At 50.8% G+C, this 9,691-nt stretch overlaps 1 protein-coding gene across 2 annotated transcripts in view; it reads right to left on the reverse strand.

The window, feature by feature from the left end:
• Positions 1–9,371, reverse strand: part of Slc6a6 (solute carrier family 6 member 6) — a 71,808-nt gene extending 62,437 nt beyond the window's left edge. The window contains exon 1 of one of the 2 annotated variants that reach the window (XM_027428886.2): positions 9,153–9,371. The gene's annotated coding sequence lies outside the window, so the exon portion shown is untranslated. The remainder of the gene's footprint in view (positions 1–9,152) is intronic. The other variant, XM_027428887.2, reaches the window with a different exon arrangement.
• Positions 9,372–9,691: the final 320 nt, after the last annotated feature.

A 9,691-nucleotide genomic window follows, 5' to 3' on the forward strand; every position in this document is an offset into this window, starting at 1 on the left:
ACTAATAGTTTAAGCAAACCCACATTGTTCCCAAGGAGATATTCTCTACTAAACGCCAGTTGCCACAACTCTGCTCAGTACCACTCTGGAACTCCAGTCTCCAAATCGGGAGGAACTCTTTCAGAGCAAGGTCAGGCCATCTGGAAAATCAGCAAGAGGACAAGTGCATGGTACCTCAGGCCATGATGATAGCACAGACATTGAACTCTTCCTCATTATCCACCAAGTGGTCTCCTCAAACCCAAGGACATGAGAGGGATTAGGATTCACCAAGATCACACAGCAAACCAGAGGCCAAGGACACCAGCCCTGGATAACCCTACCTGTTTTTGATGTTCACCGGAATCACTTTTTTGTTGGGACATCTATCACTCTTTCCAAACAGACAGTCCCAGGAGGGCATACTTCAGATTGCCCTATTAACTGGCCATATCTGCACAACTTGGGATGAATAAATACCTGCTAGGTGGGTGGATGGGTGGCTCCAAGCCTGGACCAGATGTTCAAAGTATAGACAGACTCTCATTTCAGGATGGGGGTGCACTTCTGTGAGCCACACCCCTCTGCTAGATGTTGAAGTCACCCCCCCTCCTCTTGGTGTGTCCCTAGTAGGTGGGCAGGCAGATATAAGGCAAGCTCACAGAGGTCCAAGCTCAGGACTCAGGCCTAGAGTCCAACAGAATTCTAGGTGCTGAGGTAGGGAAGTTCAAATCCACTTTGACTCTCCTGATCTTGGACTTCCTTTATGTAAAGCACCACCCAGGGTCAAGGGACAGAACGCTTCATAGACCAGGAAGCTTCAAGATGTCCCTTGCCGGAAGAAAATGATGGGGAACAAAGGACCAGGCTCAGCTGAGAACCTCAGACAACAAGGACAGGTGAGCCAGATCCGGGAAAGATTCTAACATCAAATTCTTCTTTAGAGTCAGTCTGATTTCACAGAGCACGGCGGAGCCACTGGAAGACTCTTGAGCAGGAGACTGGCCCAGTATTACCACCTAGATGGTACAGAGAGGTACCCAGGAGGCATGGTGGCTGGTCAGGAGGCTGTGGATACCAGGTGCCATCTGGTGATGGAATGAGGGTCCTTGAAATCATTACTAGTCTTCCATTGAGGCTGTTTAGCCCTGGAGTAGGGGCAGAGTCCCCAGAACAGCCCTGTTCCAGTGCCCTTCACCCACTAGGCATGACTGCACAGATCCACAAGCCAGCCACACTTCTCCACCCCCTGTCAAGCATCTAGCAACCTCAGTTTATGGGCAGGAAGGGGGCTGATGGAACATGGCAACCAGTCAGATTCCACCTCTACCCTATTACAAACACCATGGAAACAGGACACTCAGAATGTCCCGGCTAGGAGACCTAGCCTCAAGTTCCACTTAATGGTGATACTGAGACTCAGGGGGGATGGGGAGGGACAAGGCAAATAGATTGACCAGCCCAGTTAACAGATGTCTCCTGTCTACTAGATGCCCAACAAGTGTGGGCAGAGTGTCCTTCTCACCCTTCCCCCATACATCTCAGTCCTGGGCTGTCCAGAGCAGCTCGCCAGTGCCAGGCTCCAGGCTCTTCTCCAAGCTTTCCGAGAGCTGGGTCCTGGATTACGGGTATCTCTTAAGCAGCCTGCCCTTGGGGTACTTCCTTCACACCCTGTTTCCATTAATTGAGTTCCCATTAATTGAACAACGCGGAGGTGAGGGGCTGGGGTTGTGGCTCAGTGGTACCGTGCCTGTCTAAGTGTGGAAAACCCTCTCTGGATTCCATCCCCAGAAAAGTCAGTTGCACAAGACCTTGCCAGTGTCCTTAATCTACCTCCCAGAAGGGGAGTTTTATATAATCAGAATGGTGGGCACAACAGGGGCCGGGGAAACTGAACAATAGGTGGTTTGAAGGTTGGATCTCTCCCACTGATACACTTCACCCAGACCTCACTAGAACTCCTAGTCCCTGAGGTGAGTGGGTGGGGCAGGTTAGCTGGATGATCCCAAACAAAGTCCACAGTACCTGAACTCCACAGTCAATGAATGGACCACTCTTCCGCACACCTGCAACCTATTCCCAAGTGCCTGCCCTCAGCATAAGGGCCTGGGATTGTACATTAACCTCCAGATCTTCTCCCCCTCCCTATGCTGGCCTCACCCTCTGGAGGGACTGAGAGTCGCCCAACACCAAAGACTGGTTCATTCGTTGCTGCCCTTCCTACCTCTGGGATAGTGCCTGACATGCAGTAGGTGCTCAATAAGCATCTGCAGTGTAACCAGTGGTACACACACCTGCAGTTTCAGCCACCCGGGAAGTTGAGGCAGGAGGATTGAATGGGTAAGATCCTGTATCAAGAAAGAAACGTGTTCCTCCTGTCAGTAGAGAGGCCTCAGGCTGCTGTTCACCTTCAGGGCAAGTTGGAAGCCACTGGGTGGGGTGACTCCCTCACTGAGCTACAGTCTGGGTGGTCAGCCAGGACAGGTCAGTGGGTCAGAAGCCAAGGATGTTCACAGTGGGCTGGTGGGCTTGTACGTTCTGCGAAATGTTCTGCAATGTGTTCTCTAATGGGTTCTGCAGGGCATTCTACCGGGTGCCAGGTCATAATGGGCCATTGTTTTGTATAGACCAAGTGGCAGAACCTGAAACAGTATGATGCTGTTTTTGTTAAAAACAAAACCAAGCCACAGCTGGCTAGCTGACTGGCTGGCTGGCCTCCTGAGCAAATCCTTACACCCACAAGGAAATGAAAACGGACCCTGAAAGTGATAAAAAGCAGTCTGAGTTCCTACAGACACTTTAGGTACTACACAGCTAAAGCTGCATGTAAGGGCAATAGGTAGCCTTAAGGTCCTTATTTACTCATTCTGCAGTGTTGGGGATGGAACCTGGGGCCCCAGATATGGCAAGCACACATTCCACAGCTTATATCCTCAACCCAACCTTTGTAATGATCTGAAGGGAATATATTTTAGCTTATAATGATCCTGTATTGTTTGAGGTATATGACTTATAACTTTAAAAGTAGATCATTTGGCAGTTTCTCATTTCTTTTTCTTTTTTCTTTCTTTTGATTTTTCGAGACAGGGTTTCTCTGTGTAGCTTTGTAGACCAGGCTGGCATCGAACTCACAGAAATCAGCTGCCTCTGCCTCCCGAGTGCTGGGATTAAAGGCGTGCGCCACCACCGCCTGACTCAGTTTATCATTTCTATGTATATGAAATGGCACATCCATAAAAAAGCTTGCACACAATGCCCACTGGTAGTCTCTCATAATCCCACACCTACAGACAAAGCAACTGTCTGACAGACGGATAGGCTGTAGTATGGTTATCAAGCCTCTTGCCCTCAGGGCACACTACAGGAACCAAATGCAGAAATCAATGGCCTTCAGTTTATACAGCTTTCCTCCCTTACACATAACTAAGATAAATTTTAATTTATAAATTAGTCACTCAGAACAATAACTCATAATAAAATAGAATTATAACCCTATACTGTCATAAAATGTATTCATCAACTTATGAACTGCTCATTTCTAAAATCTTGCAGTTAATATGTTGGGCCACAGTTAGCCATACATCATACATACATACATACATACATACATACATACATACATACAGTGATGGGATTACAAGGGTGATGCCTCACGCCTGGCACAAATCCACTGATATGAGGTGGTGACTTGGCAAAATGCATTCACGGTGACAGACACCTACAAGTGCTATCTTAAGGGGTGGAGAGAGCTGGAGACTGCGGCTCAGTGCTACAGTGTCTGCCTCGCACGTGCGAAGTCCCTCGTGTGAAGTCCCGGCAAGTGTGAAGTCCTGGTTCCATCCTCAAGCAAACAAAAAAAGCAAGGAGCCGGAAGAGCTAGAGAGATGCCTTAGCAGGTGTGACAGCTGGCTGTACAAGCGTGAAAACCTGAGTTCAGGTCCCCAGCACCCACATAAAAAGGCAGATGTGGCCACGCACTCATGTAAACCCACCATTGGATGGGGGGAACAAAGGTGGGAAGGTGGAGTTTGCTGGCCACCATCCCAGCTCCAAGTTCAATAGGAGAACCTGCCTCAAAAACATGGAGACTGATGGGGTAAGGGACTTGATGTTGAACTCTGGCCTCTACACACATGTGTACACATGAACACGCACGCACGCGCGCACATACAAACACACACACACACACACACACACACACACACACACACACACACACACGGTAGAGAGTGACCGAGAAAACATGTAATGTTGACCTCTGGCTCCACAACCACACATACACATTTACACCCCCACATGCACCAACACACTTAAGATGAACCGCAAACATATGCAAACATAAGAGATAGTTATCTAGATCTGGGGGGTTGTTACACTGATACCTAAAACCATTAAACTACAAAGCATCTCTCCATTTCGGTACACTTTTTTTCAATTTTAATTTAATTGGAGGGAGGGGTACCAGAGATCAAACAAACTTGGAACCTGAGGTTAAGTGCACACTGTACTACTTACCTATAGTCCTAGACCCTTAAAAATGCCTTTTTCCTTAAAACAATGTTATTATTATTGTGTGTATCTTATGTGGCATGCCAGGGTCTCAGTATGGAGGTTAAAGGACATCTTTGTGGAGTCCTCTCCTTCCACCATAGGACCTGGTGATTTCACTCGTTTTCAGGTTTGCCTGGCAAATGATTTTACCTGCTAAGCTATATCTCAGGCCCTAGATGCTATTTTTTGTTGTTGTTGGGGGAAGAGGGGATTCAAGACAGGGTTTCTCTGTGTAGTTTTGGCTGTCCTTCACTCTGTAGACCACCAGATTGACCCCGAACTCAAAGATTTGCCTGCCTCTGCCTCTAAGTGCTGGGATCAAAGGTGTGCGCTACCACCACCTACTCCAAATGCTTCATAAAAATCTCAGGGAAGAATTAGGCACAGTAGCTCACACCTGTAATCCCAGTATTCGGAAGCCTAAGGAAGGAGGATTGTGGCAAATTCCAGGCCAGCCTGGGCTACACAGTAAAATCCAGGCCTCTCAAAAAAAAGAAAAAAAAAAACAACAAAAAAACAAAAAACCATCTTCCTGATTCTCTGACCCCATTCCCCTAAGCCTGGCCCTCAGCTCAGGTTTCTAAAAGAAACCTCTAACACTTTGTGGGAAGGGAACAGCACCACCACCTCCCCCACTGCTCCAGCCCTGCCCATAACTTTCCCTAAAGATGCCAGATCTGCATGCTCCAGAGAGGCAGGAACCAGCAAGTTAATGGTCTGGTACCTGTTAAACAGAGCGTCCGGACTTCACCTGGTGTTTACAGAAAGAGCATGAGGTCGGTACAGATTCAATGGTACAGAAAATGCCTTGTACCCTGCCCAATGGTAGACCGGCAGGCAGCCAGCCTTGCTCTCTGGAGCCTAGCCCAGCTCCTTGATCACCATCAGGGTTCTCTCCCAGGCTCCAGGTTAGATTGACTCCTGCTACTGTCCCCAGACCCTATTTCTCTCCCCACTAAACTGCTGATAAAGCCCCATAACTATATGCCTGGAACTCATAGCCCTTCACCACCTGGCTCCAGCTAGATCTATTCATGGTCTCTGGTCCTCTTTCTAACTGGGATCCTGTGGCCATGTTCTCCAAACATGCTTGGCTATTTCTTATCACAGTACTTTTAAGCCCTCTGTGTTCCTGCCTACCAGACCAGCTCACCCTGCTTCTCAGGCCATAGGAAGCATTGACTCTGACATCATCTCCAGCTCTACTTCACCAAGCATACACTAGGTCACACACTCTCAAGGCAACCTGTGGGTGACAGTGGTCACTGCAGCAGCCACTCTAGTTTTCTAGCTCCTAACATTCTAACTTCAAAGCCAAGGTTTCTTTTTTGGCGGGGGAGGGAGGGTTCAGGACAGGGTTTCTCTGTGGCTTCGGAGGCTGTTCTGAAACTAGCTCTTGTAGACCAGGCTGGTCTCGAACTCACAGAGATCCATCTGCCTCTGCCTCCTGAGTGCTGGGATTAAAGGTGTGCGACACCACCTCTCAGCTAAAGCCAAGGTTTCTTAACCAACTAAATGAGACACATTAAGAATGAGCTCCAGGCTGGGCAGTGGCAGGTGGATCTAAGTAAATTCAAGGCCAGTCTGGTCTACAGTGTGAGTGCCAGGACAGGCTCCAAAGCTACACGGAGAAACCCTGTCTTAAAAAACAAAAACAAAAACAAAACAAAACAGACGAACAAAAAAAAGGAATGAGCTCTAGGGGCTGGAGAGATGGCTCAGAGGTTAAGAGCACTGGCTGCTCTTATAGAAGACCCAAGTTCAATTCCCAACACCCACATGATAGCTCAGGCCTGCCTGTAACCCTAGTTCCGGGGGAACCAACACTTTCACACAGACATACATGCAGACAAAAATGCCAATGAACTTTTTTTTTTTTTTAATGAGCCCTAGTTCTCACTCAGGGCATTTCTAGGACCGTAGCCGCTCCCCATAGCACATAGATTCAAATACCTTCTTTAGCTGGGGTAAGTTGACAAGCACTAGGAAACAGACGACTCTTGCCTCTGACCACTAATAAAGTGGAGATCAGTCCACGACCTGGGGTTCCAGGACAGCCCTCTATTCCCACCGAGATCCCCCAGTGGCAGTAGCTGGGCAGCATTCCAGGGAAGCCTTGTGATTGACAGCTCTTTCCTGTGTCCAGGAATGCGCTCAGTGACTCATGGCACCTTATCGCTAAGACCTTTGGAAACTTTCAGAGAACTAAACCTTTGAAAAGTTGAGGTTAGAAACAGGGTCCCCAGAGCCCAGGCTGCCTCTGGGTGGGCTGGAGAGGGGAAGCAACACCTGCTGCAGAAATGGCAGTAAGACCCCACAAGAAGGTGCAGAGAAGCAAGAAGGAATATGAGACACTAAGGACCCCCCTCCCCAACACCCTCTAGCCCTAAGGACCAGAAGACCTTTGTCTTCTCTTTTCTCTGGACTCAACTCCACCTTCATGTCCCCAACAAATTGGTGGCCCAGGCTCTGTGAAGCCAAAAGCACAGCTAACCAAGGCAAAGCTTTTGGAAACCCAATTCTGTACAGTCCAAGCAAGGCAGGTTCCTAGACAGCTCTCAATTGGCCCATCTGTGGAATGGGCTCTTTCCCTACTGCTTGAGCCTCCACATTCTACCAAGCAGATGTAGCCCACAGCAGGGTACAGAGGAGTACAGAGAGGCTGACCACAACAGAGCTACAGTCAGTAAGTACCAGGGTATCTCCCAAGGGACAAAAGCTTGCTCTGGACTGCGCCATGGCCCTTGCCACATACCAGTGACCCAAGACCTCGTGACACCGTCTAATCAGCAGCTCTAGAGCAGAGCCCGGCTTTACAGCTTACTGAAAGCTTATTCAGCCTCATCTCCCTCAATCCCCTCAAGGACAAGGCGAGGCTGGCCTTAGCGTCCTTGTCGCCTGGACAGCCAAGCTCAAGCTAAGAGAACTATCCAAGGTCACCATTAAGAGGGACACACTCTGGGGACAAGCACTGGCTCATAGATCCCTGGTTGACATACCCAATGGGTAGTATGCCCCACCCATTTTACAGGTGAAGAAACTGAGGACAAGAAACGTTGCCGAAGGTTAAAACTGGATGACTGAGTCAAAGTCTAAGACAGCCTCCAACAATCTGCCAATATCATCCTATTGTGGGTTCTCGGCTAATGTCTAGGTCCCCCTCCAGCCACCCACCATCATCTTGCTAAAGCACCTCCCCTTCACCCCTCATTCCCCGATGACTCCCTGTTAGAGAGGGAGGCAGGCAGGCGGTTGCTAAGCGCTCACCCGCTCTCTCATAAAAATAAACTCCTTCTGGCTTAGAGACTCTGGTGAGATCCCCTCCCTACCAGTCAACAACAACAACAAAAAAAAAATTTTAATTTAAAAAAGATCTTCATGACATTTGCTTGAAATCCAGCTGTGCCAAATCAGAGGCCAATTTACTGACATCCAAATGGAGCCACGTGCTACCAAACCGCAGCCCTAAGACCCTCTGGGTCAAGCGCCTGGCCAGTCTTTGAGATGATTTATTTCCCCAGGCAGGAAACGGGGGCCCAGGCTGTCTCCCAAGCCTTTGGGGCTGGTCCTGGGGGAGGCAGGGATCTGGCAGAGGCCCGGCAGTGACCAAAATAGCCAGGTCCGTGGCCCTGCGGAGCACACGCCTCCCTTGCGGCCAGGCTAGTCTACAGTCTAGGCTGAGGCTTTGGGGCTGTAGGACCTGTTCCTGAGACTGGCTCCTTGTGTGGCTTCCCCACTGGGAGTGGACCAGAACGTCCCACCCAAAAGAGGAACCTGCAAAGGGAAGGGGTGAAATCTAGAGGAAGATGTGTCCAGCTGATCCACTGGCCATTGCCCATGGCTGTCCCGGCCGGCCTCAGTCCTGCTACTCAAGCCTGGGGGCGGTTGTCACTGCTACCTGCATGCCACACCCAAGCAGCACCTGGAGCCATACCTCCCTCTGGCCTCTCCTAAACATCACGAAGAGCTAAAGATGACCATTGGGCCCACTAGGCACAAGGGATGTCCTCTCAGGTACAACTGAAAGACAGCAGACTTGTCCACAACCAGAGACCCAGAGATACAGCTACATTCAGGGACACACACGTGCCTACGGCTAGGGTTCCGGAGACAGGAGACACAACCACACGTACAGGTTCATACAGGCAAGACACACATAGGGACACACAAGAGCGCACATCAGGAGACGGAGCCATACCGCCACACTACACGCAGGTATAACAGCCCAGGACACTGGGAGCATCACTCGCCCTGGGACGCACATGTGCACGGCCGCCTGGGGTGGAGAAACAGCCACCCTCAGAAACAGATATTCAGGGACAAGGATTCATCCTGTGGGACACAGACAAACACACACACACACACACACACACACACACACACACACACACACACACACACACACACCACACCTGCCGCCACACCAGCAGCCCCAGTCCCTTCGCCAGGGAAACAATAACTCCCTCATCAGCGAGGCTGAGCAGGAGACAGACCCTCGGTCGCTCCCTCCGTGGCGAAGGGGATGGCTGAGCGCGGGGAGGCCAGACCTGCAGGAACGCGGGGAGGTGGCGGATCGCGGCCCGGGGAGGGGGCTGCAGTCGCGGCCCGCGCGCCCTGGGTACCTGGGTGGCTAAGCCCGCGGCGGATGGCCCGGGACTGGAGGGACTGGCGGGGCTGGCGGCGATCGCGGCGTTGGCGGCTGGGCACGAGAGCTCGACTGCAGCCAGGTCCCGGAGCACGACGCTGGCGGCGGCGCGGAGGAAGCGGTAATTTATAAGCGGCTTCTCCCTGACCTCGCGTGTCTGTTGTCTGAACAGGCAGCTCTCCGCATCACCCATCCTGCTGGGTGGAAAAATACCAGCTTGGCCGGGCCTGGGGCGGGGCCTGAGGCGGGGCCTGGACTCTCGGTCACGCCCACATTCGAGAGACACACGCACACATACACACACACACACAGACACACACACACACACACATACACACACACACACACACACACACACACACACACACACACACACACGCATGCACGCACGCGCGCACGAGCTCGGACACACAAAGAGCCCGGGCTCGCCTCGTCGAGCGCGCGCACCCATCCTCATGCTCTATCAAAACGCTGGTAGCAATGGCACTGCGGACGATGAGGAGCTAGAGACCCAGA

This window comes from Cricetulus griseus, chromosome 8 (assembly GCF_003668045.3).
Source record: "Cricetulus griseus strain 17A/GY chromosome 8, alternate assembly CriGri-PICRH-1.0, whole genome shotgun sequence".
Classification (NCBI taxonomy): domain Eukaryota; kingdom Metazoa; phylum Chordata; class Mammalia; order Rodentia; family Cricetidae; genus Cricetulus; species Cricetulus griseus.